We start from the raw sequence: 24219 nt of genomic DNA on the forward strand, positions 1-24219 counted from the left end.
TCCAATTCGGCTTTCTCCCCCACTACTTCATGGAAACGGAATTCACCAAGGTCACCAACAACTTTCTTATTGCTAAATCCAAAATGCGTTCTCTCTTTGACTTATCTGACTGCTTTGCAGAACTTTACTCAACGGCACAATGATTCTCAAAAATCCCCCCTCCCCGTGGCTTCTGACAAGCACTCTCTACTCTCCTCGTGTCTGCCCCTTCATCCCCCAGGGGCTCCAACCTCAGCCATCTTCTCTTCTTGTTCTGTGCATCCCCTATGCGATTTTATCCACTCCGAGGTTTTGATGATCACCTCTATCCTAATGACCCTACGTCTACACCTCCAGCACCAAGATCTAAACCACCAGCAGCTGACTGTATACCTCGAAGGCAGCTTCACCCACTTCTCCCCAGATACCCACAAAAGCATCTCCATCCAACAGCAATCGAAGCCAGAATTCTAGATGCCACCTTACCTTCCTCTCCCTTGCCTCCCGCACACTCAGTCGGTCCATCTCGTCTGGCTCGTCATTCCTCGAGGGAGACTCACTCACTTCCAACCCCCAGCATCCTCTCTCCTCGGTCCACCTTTCACACGGCTGACAGCTGTCTAGACAACACGCATCTGACTGTGCCCGCCTTGGCTTAAAATTGCATTGCTATATGGTAGGTAGGTCCCTGTCGATTATCTATTTTATATATAGGAGTGTGTATAGCACAGGGAACTCCACTCAATACTCTTGTAATAACCTATACGGGAAAAGAATCTGAAAAAGAATAGATATATGTATATGTATATGTATAACTGAATCACTTTGCTGTGCACCTGAAACTAACACAACATTGTAAATCAACTATACTCCAAAATAAAATAAAAATTAAAGAAAAACTGCATCGCTTACAGGAGGTCCTTACAGAGTCCTTCATGATTTGGCCCCTGCCTGCCACTCAACCTCATTTCCCCTACATTTCCTAGTACCCTGTCCAAGAGAAACATACTAAGAGCCATCTATGTAATTTTAAATGTTCTAGCAGGAACATTTTTAAAAAGTTAAAAGAAGCAGGTAAAATTACTTTTAATAATATATCCAAAACATTATCCTTTCAACATGTAATCCCTGCAAAAATTACTAATGGGATATTTCACATTTTCTCATACTAAGTCTTTGAAATTGATGTGTATTTTACATGTAGAGCATATCTCAATTCCGACTGGCCCCGTTTTGGGTGCTTAGTAACCATATGTGGTTAGAGGCTTCCCTGCAGTACAGAGAGCAGCTCTGGACCGTGGCCTCATCAAAGCACTCACTAGGCAGGCATCTCTATAAGTGCCTTGTGCCCTCACACATTTGCAGATATGGTCCTTTCTGCCAGAAATTCTCTCTCTGTTCCACATGAACTGTCATCCTGGTGAACTGCTACTCATCCTTCAGCACCAGTTCACATGTCACAACCTCTGGGAAATCTTTTCTAAGTTCTTCAGGCAGAGCTTCATGTCCTTTTCTTCCTTCTTCTCCATGTCCTTTTCTTCCTTCTTCTCCCTTCCTCCCTCCTTCCTTCCTTCCTCCCTCTCTCCCTCCCTTCCTCCCTCATTCCTTCCTTCAGTATTTATCAAATGCTTTTCATGAGACAGGCATCTTGTGAGGCTCAGGGGATGCAAATATGCACAAGATCATGCCTACCACCATGTCTGGTGGAAGAAATAGACATTTATAACACTTTCCACATTGTACTGTAATGATTTAATTACATGTCCATTTTCCTTGACCTTGAGCTCTGCACCTTGAAGAAAGGAATCAAGTTTAAAATGTTGTGTCCTAGCACCACTGATGGTATCTGATTCAGTGTACAATCAGCCCTCCGTATTTCATGGGTTCTGCATTCCCAGATTCAACCAAGCGCGGATGGGAAATATTTGGGGAAAAAAATTCCAGAAATTTCCAAAAAGCAAAACTTGAAATAGCTATTTACATAGCATTTATACTGTTATTACATATAGGTGTTACAAGTAATCTAGAGATGATTTAAAGTATACAGGAGGGGGACTTCCCTGGCAGTCCAGTGGTTAGGACCCCACGCTTCCAATGCAGGAGACGTGGGTTCGATCCCTGGTCGGGGAACTAAGATCCCACATGCAAATACTACACTGTTTTATATAAGAGACTTGAGCGCCCGTGGACTTTGGTATCTGTGGCGGGTACTGGACCTAATCTGCATGGATACCGAGGCTTGACTGTATATGCTTGCTAGTTGAACTGAGTTGTTTTTACCCATCCATAAGAGGACTTTTCAACACAATTGGCATTAAGTAACATGCTAGTATAAATAGATTGTTACCTCCTTGTTTCCCTGTCCCTACGTTAAAACACACACGCATCTGCACCCATCACCCGCTGTGCTCTCATCTCAGAGGAAGAAATGCTGAATCTCAGTGCGTCCTCCCCACCCACAATGGGCTTTGTTCCATCAGCCAGAGCCCTCCAACCCAGTTATTCCTAACTTCTCCCCTCCCTACCATCCGCTCCTTCCAGTATTCAAACATCATCAAATATCTTTCATCATGGGTGTCTCAGGGTGGGGTGGGGAACAAATAAAAAAACCTTCTTGGAAGTTCCCGTCCTGTCCCCCAACTTCTGAAGTTCCCATCCTCCCCCTAAACCCTGCAGTCAGAGCGTCCTGCCCACGTGCACTGTCTCCCGCCCCGCTCCTCCTGATGGCTTGGCCCCTGTGCTCTGCCTTCTCTACAGCTCACAAGGCTGCTCCAGCCTAGACCACAGGGTCCCTGTTTGTTGCCACATTCCATACACACTATTCAGTCCCTCTTGTTTTCATCCCTGACCTTGACCATTCCCTCCTCCTTGGAACATTCTTACCCCAGGACACCACTCTCTCCTGCTTCTCCTTTGCTGGTTCTCAGCCCTTGTGGTGGCTCTTCCTTCTCAGCCCAGCCTGGCACTCCCGGGGTGTGGGGGGGTTGCTCCTTTTCTCTCTCACTCTCCCCAGGACCCTCTAGTAATGTTTTGGCTCCCCTACTCCCTACATGCCGATGACACCAAGATGTCATCTCCAGCCAGACCTCTGGGAAGCTCCTCTGTGTCCAACTGTCTCTTGGGCATCTCAGACTACTTACACTCCACAGGTCCAAAACCAAATCCGTCCTCCTGTCCAAAGCGTCCAGAGCTGCCTTTTCCATAGTTTCCTACCTTGGTCGTTGGCACTACCACTACTCAGTTGCTCAATCTAGAAATATAATAGCTAAGAGCATGGACCTAGCTTTAAATCCTGCCTCCTTCACTTACTGTGTGACCCTGGGCAAGTGACCTAACATCTCTGTGCTTCAGCTTCTTCGTCTGTAAAACGAGGATAATAATAGCACTGTGCTCGGATGGTTGTTGCGAGGATTAAATGGGTTAATACTATAAAGTGAGCATGGCTCATAGAAAGTGCTCTATAACTGCTTATTAAATAGTGAATATGAAAAACTCACTCCAACATCTGGTCAATTACTACCATTCTGTCAGCTCTCCCTCCTGTCTATGCACGTCCATCTGCATTGCTACTACTTAGATCTGCCCTCGCTGTTCCCCTGGATGGAGTGCTGCAACAGCCTTGCTCCCTTCAATCAGGCTTCTGCACGGCTACCGGAAGTCTTTACTGAAAACACAAAAATGACAATGGCTCTATGCCTTGTGTGACCCCCAGCACTTAGCTTCTCTAGTCCACAGTTTTATTCCTGCAAAATGGAGGAGTAGGATCTCACTTTCAGGATCATTGTGATACAACACATACACAAGTGATCTGCACACAGAAGGAAAGCAATAAGTGTGAGTTTCCCAGCAGACTTCAAACAAATGATCCTGTCACACTCCTCCTTGAAAACCCTTCATGCTCCCCATGATGGATTCCCAATAAAATCCAAGTCCTGCAGCCCAGTATCAAAGGTCCCCCAATGGGACTTCCCTGGCGGTCCAGTGGTTAAGACTCTGCGCTTGCACTGCAAGGGGGCGTGGGTTCAATCTCTGATCGGGTATTAAGATCCCGCATGCCACATGCCACAAGGCATTAAAAGGTCCCCCAAGATCTGGTCTCTGCTCACCTCACTCTACCTGTCACCCCCTCCTGCTGACCAGTCACCCACCACCGCTCAGCTCCCTCCCTGGCATGCAATGACTCATCATGGGTCCCCAGGGGCCACTCTCACCTCTCAGCTCTGGGCCTTCCCTGCAGCTGCCTTGGGAACCTCCCTTCCCTTTGCCTGACTAACTCCTATTTATTGTCACAATCTACCCAAGGTGTCATCTTGCCATCATTTAATACATATTTATTAAACACCTACAATATGTAGGCACTAATATAAGCACACAAAGCTAAACAGGCAAAGGCCATTAGATTCCAGTGCGTGAATAGACAGCAAAAACCAAGGAACAGAAGGAGTAGGAGGGAAGGGAGGGGAGAGGAGGAGAGAGTGTCAGGAGGAAATAAGTGCTAGGAGCAAAATAAAGTCAGAGTAAGAAAGTGGTCAGAGAGCCACGCCTTTGCAATAAATAGTTGAATGGGTTTCTATCACTTGAAATCAAAAGGTCCTTGAAGAAGGCACCCCCCCCCCACCCAAGTGACTCCCACTGCTTCAAGGGGAGGGGAGGGAGGAGGGGCGGCACGCAGGGTTTTGGAAGGGACGTCAACTCTCCTTCCCCAGCACCTGCAGCAGCAGCTGGGACACTGCAGCCTTCGCTCCCAGGGCTCTGTAGGGTGCGGGGTGAGCAGCCCTCCAAACAGCGGTAATCACCACCATGCCCACTACAGAGCCACGCATCCTTAAGCAGGAGGTGCACCCCAGAGTTCAAGCCCGTCTGGCCGGCTCTCTGTCTGCTGGGAGCTCTGGCACCACCCCGCACGGAGGAGGCGGAGGCCCCGGGGCGTCTGCCGGCGTTTGACACCTGTCTGTCTCACTCACAGACGTCTTCTTTTCAGGGCTGTTTTAGTGGAAATTGTCACTTGCTTCATCATCTACCAAATGGCAAATGGTTTCAGCTGTGAAGCAGGCCAGCATGAGAGTCTGTCAAATTCCAGAGTGTGCTGTGAAAATAAATCACAGCTGCGAAGCACATGAGGCCTGGAACATGAGGAAATGAAAAAACACATTTCCATGGTCTGCTGTCCTGACCCTGAGGGGCCACAGCTTCAGCGTTTATTTCTCCGTGTGCTTCTCCAATTTCCTCAGGCACAACGAACCCCCTTTCCAGGCTCCTTGGGAATGGAAAGCACGCCTACTTTATGCAGTAGGTGTGTTCCTGAAAGGCTTATGGAAATTGGATTTTTGACAAATTTAATAGCAGGGGAGATGTATGAAGGTAGGGGGCCATCCCCCGGCTCTGGGCAGTGAGTCCCAGTGTAATGGACTGAGAATCACGCTCCATCCCATGGCAACTGGGTGTCGAGTTTACTTACAACGGGGCTCCCCAGAAGAGAAGCAAGCATGGAGACAGAGCTGCTATTTACACTGCTCTTAACCTTCTTTCCTGACCCACAGAAACCTTGGTCTGCTTAGAACCATGGGTCTGGACTTCTAGGACTGGTTCCCAGTGGGTCCCTAGAAACACAATCAACCAGGCCAAAGCTGACCCCTTCCAGAATCTCCCCTGACCCCCAACCTCATCCACTGGGTCAGGAGGACTCGCTCCTTTGTAATCCTGTCACTGGCTGGTCCCACCGTGAATCTCATCCTGCTTTCGTTTGGCCGGTGCCTAAACTCCCGGCCACCCTGGTCACCTCTCTCTACTCTGTCTTCTTCAACCACGACAATCCAAGCCCCCCGTCCCCCTCCTCCCTCATCTCCTCTAGGTGCCCTCTGGAACACGCACTCTGAAATAAACAAACTCCTACATCCTCAGCTCCTTTCAGAAGCTGAGGGCCTTTCCCCAGCCCCCCTGACTTAACAGTCCAGCCTGACCTGCTTGCTTCCCTGGCAGCATTTCTTCTGGAGAAGAGACTTGTTCTCTCACATCCCATATGCTACGGGGTCAGAGGTAGGTCTGCCATCTTCCTGGGCCCCCAGAGCCCTTCCAAACCAGCACTCCTCTCATAGGACCCCAGGCTCCTTCCAGACTCACCATGTCAGCCTCGTTCACCTGCAAGCCCTCTTTTTTTTTTTAGTATTTTTTAAAAACTTTTTATTTTATATTGGAGTATAGTTGATTAACAATGTTGTGTGTTTCAGGTGTACAGCAAAGTGATTCAGTTATACATATACATGTATCTATTCTTTTTCAAATTCTTTTCCCATTTAGGTTGTTACATAATATTGAGCAGAGTTCCCTGTGCTATACAGTAGGTCCTTGTTGGTTATCCATTTTAAATATAGCCGTGTGTACATGTCCATCCCAAACTCCCTGACTATCCCTCTCCCCCCGTTCTCTGTAGTCTTCAAACCTCCGGGTCACTGCTCCTCTTTCATTTTTAGATGTTAGCACATCACTCGTAGTCCTTCTTTTCACCCCAAGACCTGCTGTCACCATGGATGGATTCAGCATCCATGTGGAGGACTCACCTAGCATCCCTGCCTCAGTACTTGCCCTCCTCAACTCTGAGTATGTTCCCCCCACCCCATGGCAGACCCCACGCCCACCACTGTATTCTGGAACTCACAGGCATCTACAACTGCTCCCTTGGAGATTTTACATTCAAACATCTACAACTGCTCCCTTGGAGATTTTACATTCACACATCCCCTTCCGGACCACAAATTTCACACCCACTAGTCGTTTCACTCTGGCCCTCCCACTTCACCAGTTCTTTGAATTCAGCCAGTCCAGTGCCCGAAGCCTCCCATCCCATCAGCTCTTCCTTCTTTCAGTACAGAAGCCATGAGCCTCTCTCTGAGCACTGGCATCCAGCCGGTCACCAGAGCAGGCAGGTCTCACGTTACACAATGGCCCACTTTTCCGAAGAAGCCCCAGAAATCTTCCAACGCGACCACCAGCTGTGGAAGCAGATACTTTTTCTGAATTTGATGTACAAAGGAGAACCATGAGCGAGTTAATAACACATCCCAAACCTGAAGTATGCTGTTTCAAAGAGAAAGGCTGGGAAGGATGGGAGACACAGATCCTGCAGGTGCAATTGTGGGAGAGGAGCAGGTCACTTCCTTTCTCTCTGTCTCAGTCCCTTTAACTGGAAAGCAGGATCAGACCTGCCTATTTTGAAGGTTCAGACCTGCCTACTTTGAAGGGGATTCGAAGACTTACAGTAAGACCTCAATAGCCCCCTTCGAGAATTAGCATATAAATGACTGGCAGGCTCCAGGCAGCCACTTTGTGAGGCCTAAGATGACTGTCCTGGACTACAGGTCTGAGAGGCTCTCCTAGAGTCAACCCAGCCCCTGCCTCTTGGCTTCTCTAAGGAAGATTCTAGAATAATGCATACTACACTGTCTCAGGCTAAAAGGTTGAAGAACTACTTTTCTCCTTAAAATACTTCTTTAAAATTCTAAAACTAAAGTGGTCTTTTTAGAAAATCAAACACACACACACACACACACACACACACACACACACACACACACACACACACGCAGTAAAAAACCCAGATAATCTTCCTCTCTAGAGAAAAAACTATTAATACTTAGGTGTATCTCCTGTCAATCTTTTTCTATGCCTGCCTGCTCTTTTCTTTTAATTAAATGAGGTTTCATGGTATATATTTTTCCACTTTATAGTACAACATAAACTCATAAGTATTTAATCATAAATATTATTCGAAAGGCTCTGTGATATTATTTTGAGTAGACAATTTACCATGGGACCTTAAGTTGTTCCCAGGTTTTTCATGTGGCAAATAATGCTGTGGTAAATAACTACAGAGAAAAAAATAGCCATATCAGCTTAGGACAGATTCCTGAAAACGGAATTACTGCAACAAATGAAAAAAATTTTCTTAAGGCTCTTAATACCAGGTCCTAGTGAACCCTGCAGTTAACACATTGACCAATATTCAGTGTTTCTGCTCCATAAAATGGAAAGACGAATGATGACACATACCGGATTTTAACTATAATTTTTAAAAGACAGTGAAAAAGCATAAGATGCTTCAGAACAGGAGCTGGCAAACTCTGACCTATGACCCAAAGCTGGCTCACTCTCTGGTTTTTAAATATTTATTGGAACACAGCCATGACCATTCACTTATGTACTGCCCATGGCTACCTCCATGCTACGACAGTAGAACTGAGTAGTTGTGAAAGAGACTATATGGCTCACAAAGCCAAAAATATTTATTATATGGCCCTTTACAAAAAATATTTTGCTGACTCCTACTTTAGAAGAAGAATGAGTCCAACAACAGAGCACCTTTTTCTATGGGCAGAGGGCCCTTCTGTAATTGTTTTCAGTAAGCTGATTTTTAAGTATTATTTTGGTCGGTAGTAACTCTTTGATAAAAGAAGAATCAGAAGTTTGTCTTGGATAAGATCACAAAAGAAGGCTTTGTGCTCATAAAACAGCTCCCCAGGCTATAACAGAAATACAAATATAAATGAGAATTATTTCATCAAAAGAATCCTTAAGAAAACTAGAAACATCTTATCTTGGTTTGAAAAGGAGGAAAACAAGAGAAAATGATTAGCAACAAAAGCAAAGCGACGGCTCCATGATGGACAATATTTGATGTCCTTCCAAAAATGTGTGGCCCCTGAAACGGGAGCCCAGGGGCTAGAAGAGACTTTGGTTGCTGTTCCAGTGACAATGTGTTCTCATTCTCAAAAGGCTGAGCACAGCCATTCCAGCAGCTGTGCACACAGGAACAAACACCCCACAGCAGAGGAACCTAAGCAGAGTGCACGAGGCCTGTTCCAGAACAAACTCCAGAGCATGAGCCACAGCTACTGAGCCTGGGAGAGAATGGGCCTTCTGCTACTGAGGGTGGGTACATTTTCCCCATTTTTCATTATCTCTGGCAGGTGTTTGGACACAACTAAGGGTACGAATATACCAATTCTGAAGTTGTAGCCAAGCTATTTTCTTCTCAAACCAGAAGCGGGGGTCTCTGAATGGGCAGTAGAGCTGCTAAGGACAACTGCTCCTCTATCCACCCAGAACCTCCCCCACCACAATGTTCTTGTGTTATTCCTTTTTTTTAAAAAAAATTTTAATTTTATTGAAGTATAGTTGATTTACAACGTTGTTGTGTTAGTTTCAGGTGTAAAGTGATTCAGCTATACATATACATATACTCATTCTTTTTTAGATTCTTTTCTCATGTAGGTTATCACAGAATATTGGGTAGAGTTCCCTGTGCTATACAGTAGGACCTTGTTGGTTACCTTGTGCTATTGCTTTATTATGGAAGTCAAACAAGAAGCTGCCATCTTATAAGGTCCCATCTCCTGGGATGTAGTGATTGGTTGAGTGTTGGGTACCTGACACAAGCTAGGCCAATCATAGCACCTCATCCACCCTATGCCCACAGTGAATGGGTGAGGGCTGGGCAACCTGACACAAGCTGGACCAATCACTGGACCTCACTCCTCCTCTGTCCATAGTGACTGGCCCCAAGACTAGGACATGGTCCAGCCAGGCCAATCAGAATCCTCCGTAGGCACAATGTGACCATTTCTACCTCTCCCCTTTTTCTTTAGGAATCTGAGCACAGCTTTTTCAGCAGCCATGATTCCAGCTTCATGGAGAGTTGGATCTAAGACAATGAAGCTGACTCTAGGAAAGCAGTGAAGACATAAACCGGTGAAAGAGTTCCTTCGCAGTGTTCAAATCATTGATGCCAACAAGTTCCCTCTTCTAATGCCTAAACTAGTTCAATTTTAATTTCTGTTACTTGCAACCAAATAGCCCAGACCAATACAACAATCCCTGGCCTCTGACAAAAAAGGAAAGACAAGGGACTCACTTTTAGAGGATTTTACGAAGGGCCAGTTATTATCATAATTAAACATTTTCTATGCATTATTTGTTCGATCTACATCACAACCCTGGGAATTAGGTCAGAGTGGTGTACCGAGGTAGAGTGGGGAGAAGGAAAAAGGGCATTGGGAGTCACCAGCCTCAGAGGGGAGAAATATTTGATCACTGATATTGCTGAGAACTGCTGCTACAGGGTGATAATAAAAAGCAGATTAACTTTTAGTAGGCTTTGTTATTGTTTTTTAATTCTCTATAAACAATGTAGCCCTTTATTCCTGGCACCCTGGGCAGAAACTCATAACAACACCCCCTCCTTGCTAGCCCCTGGGTAGGTTGTATTGTTCCCATGGGGAAACTGAAGCCCAGAGATACTGAATAACTCAGCCAAGATGGGGTCTCATCACTGGGGAGTGGGGAGTCACGATCTGAACTAGAGTCTGTGCTCTTCACAGCAGCGACTGCCCAGGGGAACTGGGAGGCCACATCCCTCAGCAGAAAATAAGATAGCACTCACCAAACGGAAGCAGATGGGCAGTCAGGGGGACAAGAGGTCAGCCATCTGCAGGGGATTGTTGCCAGCCTGTGGCTGCTTCAGGATCAGAAACCTAGACTAGGAAAAGGCAAGGTTTTTTTCCTTGTAATTCTTAACTGTGTGTGTGTTTCCTGCTTTTCAGTTTTTCCTTCTGATTTAATGGAGACCTGTAGATTATGCTAGCCTGTCTCAACCATGCCTCGGACATCACTGGAATGGATTTATGTCTATATTTGGATGGAGTTACGGAAGGAGCAGCACCCCTCAGGGCAGGTATGGTTAGAATGACCACACCTGCCCGTCCTGGCTTTTGCTCAATGTCCCAGCATAGTTATTAGTAGGGCCTCTTTTCACTCCCAAAGTGTCCAGGTTCAGATGATAGACCATATACATATGGTCCCTCTTTACAGGTAATCTCAGAGGGAATCAGAGTGAGAGATGGATCTCACCCCAGGAACACTGAGAAACTCTGCTAGATTCGAGGTCACCTAGCCCTCCTGTCTCTCACTCGGGCTCCTCTGCTCCAGGACAGGTCCCCATTTTATCTTTAGAGGTAGGGGGCAGTTCTCCAGGAGCCTCTCAGAAGAACAGGGTGCGCTAGCAATGCAGTCCCTGGTTCAGCGGGACATGTCCACAAAAAGGAAAAGCTCACTCAGGTTTGGGAAGGGGGAGTTAATGCTCGGGCGGAGTGGGAACGCTCCATTCTAAAGAAACCCTCTGGGGGCCCGAGTGGAGCGGCTGGCTGAACTCGTGCTGCTCTGGTCTGAGCTGCACCGGCTTAACGCTACTCCAGGAGCACCGCCTGAGTCACATTCAGGGGTTTGACTTGTTGCAAATGCTTGGAGATGAACATGAAAGTGAAGTTACGAGATGAAATGTATCAGAAAGCGCTTCTCTTTCCCCTTCCCTCTAAAATTCTTGCTCTAGAAAGAAGGCCTTTCTTTTTCACATTTTCCTCATCAAGAATACATTCATAATTATCTCGTCTGCAACGCTGCTCTACTATTTCAAATCCACGTGCAACCATTTACTGGTGATGGCAGGATGTGAGCTTCTCAGGGCAGGGACCCTCTCCTATTCCTCTGGGAACCCCCGACAGCCCAGGGAATGCTCTGCCCCCCTAACACCTGTGTTCCTTTCTATTGCCCTGTAGCAAACTACCCCACACCCAGAGGCTTAAAACTACACCTATTTATTAGCTCACATTCTTTAGGTCCAAGTCTGGGTGGACTTGACTGGGTTTTCTGCTCAGGGTCCCACAAGGCCAAACTGAAGGTGTTGGCTGGGCTGGGCTCTTGTCTCAAGGCTCTTGGGAAGACACCACCTCCAAACTCATTCAAGGTCTTGGCAGGTTCAGTTCCTTGCAGCTGTTGGACTGAAGTGCCCATTTCTATTCTGGCTTTTTTTGTGGTGGGAGTCACTCTCAGGGAGACCTTCACAGATCATTTCTCACGGCCCCCTCCACCTTCAAAGCCAGCAACAGTATCCTTCTTGTGCTTCGGATCTCTCCAACTTTCCCTTCTGTCACCAGCCAGATAAAATTATTTGCTTTCAAACGGCCTACCTGATTGGGTCAGACCTACCTGGATAATCTTCATTTTTTAAGGTCACCTGACTTGGGACTTTAATCACATCAGTAAAATCCCTTCCCAGCAGAACCTAGATTCATGTTTGAGTGAATAATCGGGGGTGAGGGGCAAGCTTGGGGAACCTTTGAATATACTGCCCACCATTTTCCCTAACATCATAGCTACTAAGTCCCCTACATATGAACCTTCAAGTTGTGAACTTTCAAAGATGTGAACATGCGTTCCATCAACGTCAGGTGTGAGTGAAATTGCAGCTTGCCCTCCGTCTCCTATTGCTGACGATCCTTCAGCTCTACCATCTCCCACCTCCTCTCCCTCCTCCAGTCAGTGACTCTTCTTGCCTGTTCACTCGATGCCAGCCCCTGCATGCCAGCTGTTGTACTGTACTACTGTACTTTTCAAGGTACTGTACTGTAAGAGTCAAAATGTTTTCTTTATTTTTTGTGTTTGTCTTTTATGTGTTATTTGTGTGAAAAGTATTATAAACCTATTCCAGTGCAGTACTAGAGAGCCGATTGTGTTAGTTGGGGACCTAGGTTAACTCTGTTGGACTTATGAACAAATTGGACTTACGAACGCACTCCTGGAATGGAACTCGTTTGTGTGTAGGGGACTTACTGTACTTGGTCACATGACTTGGATCTCTTCGTGTCCCCCAGGCCAGGTGCCTCCCACACGTTTGGTGTCCAATAGCTTTGTCCTGAATCGCCACCACCTACCACGGAGGTTAAGCTGTCATGACTGTATGGTGGCTGAATTACAATCTTCATGTGCTCCAATGAATGTCCCATGAGTCTTTCTTCCCCCTATTTTCTAAAGGATCCCTGAAGTTTTAGGGCTAGGGCTTCTGTCTCAGAGCACCTCCACCCACCTCAAGCCTCACTGCATCTCCCTTTGGCAGTAGGAAACCTGAGCAGCTACTGGAAGCCGAGCTCCTGAGATCTCCTCAACAACACGGAGGCAGTAAACAAGGGCCCTCCCCTAGTAACCTGGGCCCCTGGCTCTGTATGGTTATCCAGGCAGGGAGAGCTGGGTGACATCCAATGAATGGCAGGCTGTGTGTCACGCTAGCCAGTTCACAACTATTTATACACTGGGGACACTGGCACTTGACTCTGGAAGGGGTTTCGTAAGAAAAGACACACGGTCTAATGGCAGCAACCGAGGGACGCTTCCGTACCCAGCTCGAGTTACACGCTGCGTTAAGCTCTCCCCACCTAGACCGTATGCTGGGCAGGGTTCTTCCGTATCACATCCGGTGCTCACGACTCAGGCTGGCAGGAGAGGAGGGTGGTTAGCATGCGGTGAATTTGGACAAGAAGGGACTACAAAAGTCAGCCCAATTACCCTGAGATGGAAATAAACCACACAGAGCAGCAGTTTTTTGTCAAAATAATATTGTCGAAAGAGGGCACATGGAAGCGCATGAAGATCGAAAGGCTCACAGGGAGCAAGAATCTATGAACTGGCTCTATTCCATAGAAACTTCAAAGTGCAAGCTCCAGCAGGCTCCTAGTTAGGGGGAGACAAGGTCCCGTTCTCAGCCAGCTATTCATCCAACTCAACTGAGGGCTGGAGAAGAAGTCTAGACCAAGTGCAAAGGCAGCACAGAGCAGAAAGAGAGTGCTTCATATCAGAGAGCACAAAGGGGTATCAAGGGAAGCTTCCTGGAAGAGGCGGCATTAGAAGGAGCCCTGGAGGTCCAGAGAGATGGAGCTAGAGGGAAGGGGTGTCCCAAGCCAAGGGATCTGAGCAGGGTGCAGGACAGTGGAGGGAGGGGTCTGCAAACGGGGTACAGTCCTGTCCAGATGGAGCTCAGCGGGAGAGAGGCTGGGGCCCAACCCCAGGGCCCAGAAGGCCAGAAAGCCATGAACAGAAGCAAACAGAAGAGTCCAGCCTTCAGGGCTGTTCCACTGTCTCTCACCCAGAGGCAGGAGAGCCAGAGATTCCAGATGTTTAGGAAATGTGCTTCCAACAGACCCATCCGTCCCCTGATGTCTTTGGCAACAAACGCTGAATGTGCTTTGCATAGGCCACATCGTATTGTAAAAGCAAAACTTCTAACTGCACCAGAACTGCCTGGGGATATTCGTATGATTTATATAAGAATAACAATAATTTCGATTTTAGAAGCAAAAAACCTGTAAGACTAGCATTACTATCCAATGTTGCCTACCTCTGACACTCAGGGAAAGAGAGACGCCAGGCTTGGGATTCACTGTCCCAAGTATCCAGGGACAGTGTTCAGTCCGCGGCAAAAAAGCTTGCTGGTGTGGACAAAAAATTGTTGCCTGCCTTTCAGGTAAACAACAAATGTTGCCTGCCATCAAGCCATCAGCCACTGCAGCCGCCTTATGGTGCGCCCTGAGGGGATTCAGGATGGAGAAAAACAGGATACTGGCCCCAGATAGTTAAGATGCATATCAAAGGAATGATTTCAATGAGCCCAGACTCACTGCATCTTCCCATACACAGAAAGGACTAACATCCTTGAGATGTCTGTTTTTTTGTGATTAACAGTAATTTTTTTATGTTCAACTATCTGGTTTTATTTGTTTGTTTTTGTTTTTAGCAAAAACTCCTGTACAGTAAGTCCCCTACACACGAACAAGTTCCGTTCCGAGAGCGCATTCGTTAAGTCCAACTTGTTTGTAAGTCCAACAGTTAGCCTAGGTACCCAACTAACACAATCGGCTCTATAGTACTGTAGTGGAATAGGTTTATAATACTTTTCACGCAAATAATACATAAAAAACAAACACAAAAAATAAAGAAAAGACTTTTAATCTTACAGTACAGTACCTTGAAAAGTACAGTAGTACCAGCTACACCAATGGGCTTTGAGGCTTGCTTCTGGACATCCTGAGCTTGAAATAAAGACACTGTACTACTGTACTCTGTACAGTACTGTACAGTAAAGTACACAAAAGCACAACCACTTGTAGAGGATGCACACACGTGACAAGGTACGCCAGACACATGAACTAACTTACGTGATTGGACATGCGAACGCACGTTCGCATCTTTGAAAGCTCGCAACTTGAAGGTTCGTATGTAGGGCAGTTACTGTATATCCTGACTCTTCCCTTACCTCTTTGGAACAGTTCCTCAGAGCGATCTGAGAGACTGATTCCCAGGCTATAGTCCTCAGTAAGGTCCCCGAATAAAACATAACTGTCAACTTTTAGGTTGTGCTTTTTTCTAGATCAACACTGGGAAGAAGTGACCGTTGGCAAGAGCAATCATGATCACTGAGCAGAACCAGGCTCCTGGCCGACACACAGAGTGAACTGTTTTCGGGGGTAGGGATAGGTTTGAGGGGAAACATCCCTCCTCTGAGCCCTTTTGCTTTTCTGGACCAAGGAAGCTACTGGCTGGGGTTTGGGTCAGGACTCCAGCCTGTGGCTGTGAAATAACGAAATACACAAAAGGGCTCACGGGGACCCTTGGCTAGGGCTGGCAAAAAGGACTGAGCACGGTGACTAAGAGGCCCCGCAGACACTCAGAAGGAGCCTCCCAGACAAGCAGTCTGGTTTTTGTGTCAATCTTTCCATCTCCCGACTCCACCATCTGGGAAAGGTGCTAAGGAGTTGCTAACTGGGCAAGGAGTCGGCAGCAGCTCTGCAAAAGGAGGGCGGTGAAATCAGCACAGAGCATCAAAGGGATAATTGCCTTGTGTGCATGGACAAGCCCAAGACCAGAACATTTGGGGCAAATCCATACCAAGGATGGGGCAGACAGCACCAGCAGGCATGACAGGCCACACCACCTCACCCACCTAAACAACAGCTCTCGTACCTCGCTGAAAAGCCCCAGAGCCTAACAGCTTTCTCCAGCGCTCACATTCCAAACATGACGTGGAGTTTGGAGTGCCGTGTGGTGCAGCCCGGGGCTCTGCTATTCATTATAAAATCGTCACCCCGCAGTCCCCCCTGTGGCCGGCCGGCACCTCTTCTGCTATTTAATCTGTAGACAAAGTACAAATTCTTCATCCTGTTTAGAATATGCTGGAGTGTGATTTAAAGAAATACATTCCTCTTGGGGCATCATGCTACAAAAATGCCAGAAATGCAAGCCTGAGGGTGGGTGATTCACCCTACTCTGTCCTCTGCTGCAGAGAGGCTGCCTGGTGTATGGAAAGAGCCCAGGCTGACATGTAGTTCAAGAAGGCAATTTCAGGTCGTGCTTCGCCTCCCCTGCAAATTGCTAATGAAATGATCAAAGAAATACAAAAGTAGCAGGGACGATGTGCACCCATGCAGAAAAAACAGTGGACGGGGTCTTGAAACATGGATCAGAAACACGGAGGGATTTCTGCAAGAAACAGTACATCTAAGGATGGGATGAGAATGAGTATGAGCAGCCCAATGGCTCAACAAATACAAAAGAATGGGCTGCCTGGGAAGGAAGTGAAAGCGTCCCCTAAAAGAAGCCTCTAAATCTGCAAGCAGGAAAGAGACTAGGGGGTCAGAAAGCAGAGAAGTGGTCCAGGGTCTGGACCCAGAGAGGCCAGGGGCAGAGCTCTCACATCACCTTGACTTACAGCAGCCAACCTGCTCCATGAAGAGGAGGAAAGGCCGCTTCCAAGGGGCAGCATTCTAGTGAGAGGAGTGGGTGATGCCTTTGCCAACTTGAGGCTGCCACGTCCAGAGCACACAGCGGCCTCTGCCTGCACAACCTCATAGCCCCTCCCAGACAACAGACCCCCAAGCTAGACAAATTAAGTTTCAAAGAAATATACAATGACTTAAATCATCTCAAGTCTTAATAAATGTTAAGAACACAGGATGAATAAAAAGGTGAGAGAGGGGGAAGGGTAGCTTAATAGATGAAAAGATTCAGTACCTAAAAAGGAAGGAAGTGATTTAAAAAGTTAGAATAATACCACTCCACTCCATGAAACACATTCCAAGAAAGAAAACAATATTTCGAAATACCAAATCTCAGCGATATTTGAGGAGATCCTTCATAAATAAAAAGAGAACAACCTGAGACCAGGAAAGATTAGTTTTAGATGAAAAACATGATTTCAGGATTGAAAACTCAAATGGAGGCAGTACAAAGTGATACTTCTGAAAGCTCAATTGCTGAATTAGAAAGATCCATTGAGAAACTGCCCCAGACATCACAGACAAAGAAAAAGAAAAAGGAAAAGGAGGTGAGTGTGATAAGCAAACATCTAACATTCCGAGGGAACAGTCAGGAGATCCATCACGGGAATTGCAAAACAGAGCTGACAGAGGAGAGACATTCAAAGAAATATAAGGACTTCTGCTTCCAGCCAACGCAGAATAACAGAGGCCAGATTTGCCTTCCCTTCTGAAACAGTCAAAACAACTGACAAAATTGCTGAACAGTTGAACATAGAACAGTAGTGCTCAAAACACTGGACACGAGGCAGTGAAGGATAGTGATCTGTGAGAGATAGGAAACAGACAGGTTGAGCCCTACAATCCCCCACCACACTACCTGGAGAACTCCAGCCTGCACCATAGGCAGAGGGCACCCAGGCTGAGCCCAGCTGACTCCCTGAGTTGAGGAAATCAAGCTGAGAGACCAGGAAGACCAAGCAGCTAGAAACCACAGGACAGAGTACCAGCAGGGAGAGAGGTCCACATAGCGAACCCCAGAGATCTGTAGAGGGTCCCCCTTGAATCAGTACCAGGGTACTGATCAGCACATGCATGTGAGGAGACTATCTGAGGTCAGGGAAAGCACCACCTGAAATATTAGAAAGGACAGTAAAAACTTGAACACTGAAAACATTGAAATTCTGGATACAAAAACTACCATGTCTAAGATAAAAAATTCACAGGATGGAATTAATAGCAAATTAGGTATCACAGAAGAAAGACTGGTGAACTTGGAGCCATAGAAAACAACTATTTAAAGTGAAATACACAGAGATAAAAGGATTTTTAAAAAGAAAAAGAAACAAAGGTAATAAAATAAAGAGAGCATCAATGAACTGTGGAACAACTTCAGCCAGTCTAATGTACAGGTAACTGGAGTCCCTGAAACAGGAAAGAAAGATGGAGATAGAAAAAAAAATATGAAGAATGAATAGCTGCTATTTTAAATAAATTTGATGAAAACTATAAACCTGAAGACCAAAGAAGCTAAATGAACCCCAAGCATAATAAACATAAGAAAACTGTACTAAGCCAAATCATAATCAAATTGTTCAGTACCAATGACAAAGAGAAAAACCTCAAAACCAGCCAGAGAAGAAAAGAGGAACAAAGATAAAGATGACAGCAGGTTTCTCATAGGGGTCAATGCAAGTGACAAGACAGTGGAGCAAAGATACTACCAGAAAAAAAAAACGAAAAGCCAAAAAACCTGCAGACCAATATCCCTCATGAACATGGACATAAAAATTTTTAAACAAAATGTTAGCAAGTCAAATCCAACAATATGTAAAAAGTATAATACATTACATCCAAGTGGAGTTTACCCCAGGAATCCAAGATTGGCTTTACTTCTGAAAATCAAACAATGCAATTCATTGCATGCATAAACTAAAAAGGAAAAACCATACTATTATCATGATGGATGCCACAGAAGTATTTGACAAAATCCAATATCAATTTGTAATAAAAACACCCAGCAAACTTTGTGTAGAAGATAACTTAACTCAAATCTCAAGTCTATGAAAAACTGAAGCTAAGATAATACTTAATGATGAAAGACTAAATACTTTGTATGATCATAAAAAGAACAAAGATATCCACTCTCACTACTTCTATTCTACATTATATTTTACATATAAGTTCTAGACATGCAATCAGGCAAAAAAAAGAATCAATTCTACTTCTATATTCCATCTATTAGAACTTTAAATGAAAAAAATACCATTTACAAAAGCATAAAAATGCAAAATACTTAGAGATAAATCTGACAGACGTGCAAGATCTGTACCATGATAATAACAAAATAATGCTGACAGGAATTAAAGAGAAACTAAATAAATGGAGAGGTATACAGTACTCACGAGTCAGAAGACTCAGTATTGTTAAGATGTCAGTTCTTCCCAAATTGATCAATAGATTTGATGCAACCTCAATCAAAATCCCATCACACTTTTTTTGTAGGATCAGACAAGCTGATTCTAAAATTCATATGGGACTGCAAAGGACCTAGAAGAACCAGAATTACTCTAGAGAAGAAGAACAAAGTTGGAAGATGAACACTACCTGATTTCATGATAAAGCTGCAGTGATCAAGACACTGTGGAGCTGGTGTACAAACAGACAAAGAGGTCAACAGACCAGCATAGAGAGTCCGGAAATAGACCTACACACACAGCGATAAGCGATTTTTGACAAAGATGCAAAGGCAATTAAGTGGAGAAGGGACAGTCTTTTCAACAAGGTGCTAGAACAATTGGATATCCACATGTAAAAAAACAAAAACAAAAAACGGCTTGTCATGAGGATTACATGAGAAATATTTGTGAAGTTACTTCACAGAGCACCTCAGGTAGTACGTATATATTAGTTCCTTTCATTCTTGGATTGCAAATAAAACCATTTCTTTCCCTGCACCAGAAAATGCAGAAAAATGAAAATCGGAGCATGATAACGTGCTTTCAGGGACTGCTTCTTGCACTTTGAGTAAATTCTAATGCGTAATGGTCCTCCGTGGCTGCCACTGTCCTGGCCTTTCCCCCATCACACTCCATGGCCTTATTCACCTCCCCAGACTCAACAGTACCTTCCCTGCCACAGGGCCTTTTCACATGTTGGTCCCATGGCTGGGGAAGTTCTTGACACTCCAGGCCCTACAGATTGCTAATCCCTATTCATATCCTTCAGGTCCCAACTTAACAATCATTTCCTCAGAGAGGACTTTCCTTGTGCCACTCTCCCCATTACTTCTAACATGGGAGTCGGGGTCCCCTCTTACTGTGTTTAGACTCCTGTTTTTTCTCCTTAGAACACATCACCATTTAAATTCTATATTCGTCTGATCATGTTTGCTATTTTCCCCCAGCCACACCAAAAGCTCCATCATAGATGGTGACCATGTTTGTTTCACCCACAGCTGTATTTTCAGTTTCTAACACAGTGACGTGTGCTAAATAAATATCTGTTGGATTAAATAAAGACATGCAATTTGCCTCCCAGGAAGAGGTTTCCCCTTCATCCATGAAGACTTAGTGGTCAAGCCCTGGGAGCCGGCTTCAGTCTTGGGCCTGGCTATTGCCAGTGCTAGAGAGCTGGGACAGTGGGGAATCCAAAGACTTGCTTTGTCAGGCTGTCTAGGACAAACCTCAGCTGCTTTTGTGGGCAAGCCTGAGGATCCTCATCTCCGCCCTCGGGCGTCTTTACTTCGAGGGCTGTCGTGGCCACTGCTATTGTCCCAGCCAAATTCCCTGGATCTCTTGTACAATCTGACTGGCAGATCCCTCTTCCAGCTGCTGGAGGTGCTTCAGCTAACGGCTCACACGTGCATCTTCTCAGAGGCGTGTCCTTGGAGCCCCTTGGAAGCCACCTGGCCTAAAGTTGCCTGGGAGTTACACGCACCCCTCGAGGTCTGTGACCAATGACAGCCCTCTTCCTTTCCTCCAGGTGGGACAAACTCTGGTGCGAGCTCCCTGTGGCATCAGGCTGAAGCTGACCTCTCCTGAACCCAACCTGGCGAGGCGCCTCCTCTGACCCACACTGCCTCTCCCTCACCATTCCTCTTCGGGGGCTCTTTTAGGAGGTGTGTGCACGAACCCCCAACCAGGCGTGGTGTCTGGGGACTCCACCTGAGACCAAGGCTGCCGGCTGCAGGGAGGGGATGGCCACGAGCTTTGAGCACGCAGCGCAGGCCAGGCACCGTCTTAGGCACCAGCCGTACGCCAACCCTGAGGAGGAAAGCAAGGCCCAGAGAGAACCCGGCCTCTGTTCAAGGTTGCCTCGCTGGGCGAGAGTGAAACCAGGACCCAGACTCATGGAAGACTCTGTCCCCCAAGTCCATGTCCTTCACTCGCCGCCCCACGTGTGTGTGTTGTGTGCGTGAATGCAGACTCCCAGTCCTATCAGACAGGTCAGCTGTGCTGGTTAGAACAGGGGCTGCGGTGACCAAACTGGCTGAGCACAGGGATATTATCCCAAAGCAGACAGGGCTGTCTGCCGAGGCCGTCAGCTCTGCCCCTGAGGACATTCCAGAAGGAGCCAGGCGCCCACTCCAGAGGCGTGCTCTGGAAGGAGCTGCGTGATCCAGAGAAGGGTCAGCCCGTGCGACCTCTGAGGTCCACACAACGCACAGCTCTAGTGACTCTAGGTCCCCAGAATATGAGCCTTCAACTCAAGGTTGAAGAATGACACTGTCAATCACTCATTGGAGAGTAACTTACATCATCACCAGAGAGGGGAGAACTGAAACCCACCTGTCAGATCACAGCCTGAGAAAACTGGTGGATAACAAAAGAAGAGCCAGGACATGGAAGCAACCTAAGTGTCCATCGACAGATGAATGGATAAAGAAGATGTGGCACCTATATACAATGGAATATTACTCAGCCATAAAAAGAAATGAAACTGAGTTATTTGTAGTGAGGTGGATGGACCTAGAGTCTGTCATACAGAGTGAAGTAAGTCAGAATGAGAAAAACAAATACCGTATGCTAACACATATGTATGGAATCTAAAAAAAAAAAAAAAAAGGTTCTGAAGAACCTAGGGGCAGGACAGGAATAAAGATGCAGACGTAGAAAATGGACGTGAGGACACAGGGAGGGGGAAAGGTAAGCTGGGACGAAGTGAGAGAGTGGCATGGACATATATACACTACCAAACGTAAAATAGATAGCTAGTGGGAAGCAGCCACATAGCACAGGGAGATCAGCTTGGTGCTTTGTGACCACCTAGAGGGGTGGGATAGGGAGGGTGGGAGGGAGACGCAAGAGGGAGGGGATATGGGGATATATGTATACATATAGCTGATTCACTTTGTTATAGAGCAGCAACTAACACAACAATGTAAAGCAATTATACTCCAATAAAGATGTTAAAAAAACAAAAACAAAAACAAAGGGAAAACCGAATGTAGATGTTTTCCTCAATTAGCTTCTACTGAGAAAGCAATAAACAGGAAAGATCAGTGCTATACGTGCATTTTTATTTAACCATTTGGCGTGAGTCACAACCTTTCAGAGGAAATATGTCTCTTTTTTTAGTGAAACGAAAGGAAACTATTTTAATTTTCTTGATCACGCTGGGGTTTTTGCAATCAAGTTATTTTTAACCAAAGCATTACACAATATGACCATCACGTGAGAATATTACTGAAACCGAAATCATACCAGCAGGAAGCAATGACTCCATGTGTCTTTTCAAATGTCCTAAACTAACTCCAAATAATTTCATCTGCCTAAAAACAATGCTACTTATAGATTATTTTTGTTATAGTTTCCTCTTATACATGGAAGGCAAAAAAGGTCTTTATTTCTTGAGCATCAAAATTAGGACAAAAGATACCTCATTAAGAAATCAAGACTCTTGCAAACAGGTTCTAAAAAGCTGAAGCTGCTCATTTTTCAATAGTGTTGCTACATGATTACATTTTTAACATTTTGTTTCTTTGTTATTTTGATCTTGCTGAAATCTCCTAGTGTAAAACAGATGGGGTTGTATTATTTGATTGGATTGGGTTTTATTTGGCGGGGGATACGCCAGGATACACCAATTCTCAACCTCTAGTTCACACTGGAATCACCAGGGCTGCTCTTACAAATACAGATGCCTGGGCTTGACCGCAACATAATCAAAATCAGAGAAATGTGGTGAAGCCCTGACATTAGAATTTTTAAAACATCCAATAAAACTCTGATGTGCATCAAGCTTGAGAACCACTGTTTCAGGGGCTGGGAATTTAAAAAACTTATTTACAAAGCAGCTGTGTTTCAAGCGCCTCTTGGATGTTCCTCAGTTCAAGAAAAGCCAGGATACAAAAATGAGCATGTAGAGAACAGATCTTTAGGAGGTGATTTTAGCGTTTCAGAGAAACGCACCAGTGGTTCTTTGATATGGTTAAATCTTGGCGTGAATTTGAAGCAAGATTTAGAGTTCTCAAGTCTAATTCACACACCTCTACAATGGGATGGAAAATGTGTATGCTGACCTATTTAAGAAATTGAACCTCAGGCTCTCCCTTTCTCAGGACAGACTCACTGCTCTTGCTAGTTGGGAAAAGACTACTTCTCTCCCTGGATATGGCAGCCCTGCTCCCCTCTCTTCTCAAACCTGGCTGCCCGACTGAGCAATGGCATAGCCTGGGCAGAGGCCGAGGGCTCCCTCGATTCACCCAGGGAGGCTCTCCCTTGAAGGGGAAGCGGCTGGTTCTCTAACACCAAAGGGGAGAATCCACTTGGCTGTACATGAATACAATGAACACAGGACTCCCAGTGGCGGCTGTTTCACCTGCATCCCTGGAAGCCCCCCTGCCTTCCTGGAAGCCCCTCTGTGCAGGAGGCTGTGTGCCTCTCCATCACTTCTCTTACAGAGGTGTGCTCCATGATGAATGGAAAACCCAATCGTTCAGTGCCATTCCTGGGCAGGCCTCTTGCAGGCTTGTAAAGCTGGGCACACTTAAGTTTTGGACCCTTTCCCAACAAGCTGTCACTCCGGACAACGCAGGACAGGTCCTGAGACAAGGGGAGGCAAGGATAGGAAGAGAAAAGAGTCTGGGTCCGGTGAGGGGATGGGTGCCCTGCCCTAGCTAGCTGCAGGGCCCGACTCCAAAGGAAGCCTCAGGAAACGCAGGCACAGTGGCTGCACCAACCATCTAAGTCCTACATCTGGAAACGGATTCTGTACCTCGAAGACGGGTAGAGACAGGCCTGAGCAGGCCAGGTCCGTGTCACGGCAGAATACGTCCCAAGCTGGAGGAAAAACTCCACCTCCCGTCTCGGACGTGCCCTGCTTGTCCCCTGCCCTCGGCCATACTAGCATCGCCCAGCTCCCTCTCTAGCTTCAGGCGCTGACCTGGACCCCTGCTCTCTCCCCGTCTGAGCCCGCCCTCAGCCGTGGCGACCTTCCAGTGCCCTCCGCACAACACGGCCTTGGCCCCGGCTCTGGACTGTGGCTGGCTCTGCTCTGTCCGTGAAGACAGTGCAAAGGGGCAGGTCTGGCCCAAGACAGGGGGCGGTGCGCGGGACTCAGGCATCACGCAGTGAATCAGGGCGCAACGAGGGCAGGCAAAGAGAGA

At 46.3% G+C, this 24219-nt stretch overlaps 1 protein-coding gene and 1 long non-coding RNA gene across 11 annotated transcripts in view; one reads left to right on the forward strand and one right to left on the reverse strand.

The window, feature by feature from the left end:
• ARNT2 (aryl hydrocarbon receptor nuclear translocator 2) overlaps window positions 1–24219 on the reverse strand; it is a 203214-nt gene that overhangs the window by 93615 nt on the left and 85380 nt on the right. The gene's annotated exons all lie outside the window — the stretch shown is intronic.
• On the forward strand, window positions 7530–18354 carry LOC309654626. The gene is made up of 2 exons (XR_014260354.1): window positions 7530–8904; window positions 9621–18354. It is a non-coding gene; the product is annotated as an uncharacterized lncRNA (long non-coding RNA).

This window comes from Balaenoptera physalus (genome assembly GCF_965194825.1).
Source record: "Balaenoptera physalus genome assembly, chromosome: 2".
NCBI lineage: Eukaryota > Metazoa > Chordata > Mammalia > Artiodactyla > Balaenopteridae > Balaenoptera > Balaenoptera physalus.